This window comes from Eurypyga helias, unplaced genomic scaffold (genome assembly GCF_000690775.1).
Source record: "Eurypyga helias isolate BGI_N326 unplaced genomic scaffold, ASM69077v1 scaffold3089, whole genome shotgun sequence".
In the NCBI taxonomy this organism is placed as follows: domain Eukaryota; kingdom Metazoa; phylum Chordata; class Aves; order Eurypygiformes; family Eurypygidae; genus Eurypyga; species Eurypyga helias.
In genome coordinates this window covers 42,735-43,400 of record NW_010271199.1, presented here as the reverse complement: position 1 = coordinate 43,400, position 666 = coordinate 42,735, and the positions used below count along the sequence as shown (strand labels likewise).

Sequence of the window (666 nt, the reverse complement as noted above, 5' to 3'; positions counted from 1 at the left end):
ACAGTGCCTCAAACCATTCTATGATTCTGTGATTCAAAACAGAGAAAGAAATGTTGAAATGACATTTCTTCATGGACAGGTTTGATATAATATTGTTAAATGAGGCTTCAGATTTGTTGAGTTCTCTCATGTTTTCATGATCTGTAATTATTCCTTCAGGTCCTAGTCTCAGTCATATTAAGACATTTTCATTTGAATTTTTCCAGCTTGTGTTGAATTCATGTTTAGGTTTTAAAGGGAATCACACACAAGGAATAAAGCATTTTAATGGAAAGGAAGAACCAGTCATTTTGAAAGGCCAAGATATTGTGATCCCTCCCACAATGTCTTTCTCTTCTGGGAACAATGAGATTATATAAGATTGCATGATATTCTGTCACATTTTCATAATTTTAATTCATGTTATAGGGCAGCTGTAGTACAAAACCAGGGGATTTTTTTGTAACAATAAATATAGAGAATTAAAAAAACATTTTAAAAAAATAACATGGTTATGTTTTATATGGTTATATTATAGGTTTACTGTTAGCAACACAGATTTAATGGTGGTGGCCAGTTAATCCAAGGTCTTTTTGTATTTTTGTCTTTTTACATTCCTGACTTCCAGTAAAACTTCAACTCTGTCTTACAATTTTGCCTGGAGAATGCTCCCTGTACCGTTGCTTA

At 32.4% G+C, this 666-nt stretch overlaps 1 protein-coding gene across 1 annotated transcript in view; it reads left to right on the top strand.

Annotated features, from left to right (window-relative positions):
• PDE3A (phosphodiesterase 3A, cGMP-inhibited) overlaps window positions 1–666 on the top strand; it is a gene marked incomplete at its 5' end in the record, with an annotated part of 33,127 nt that overhangs the window by 7,548 nt on the left and 24,913 nt on the right. The gene's annotated exons all lie outside the window — the stretch shown is intronic.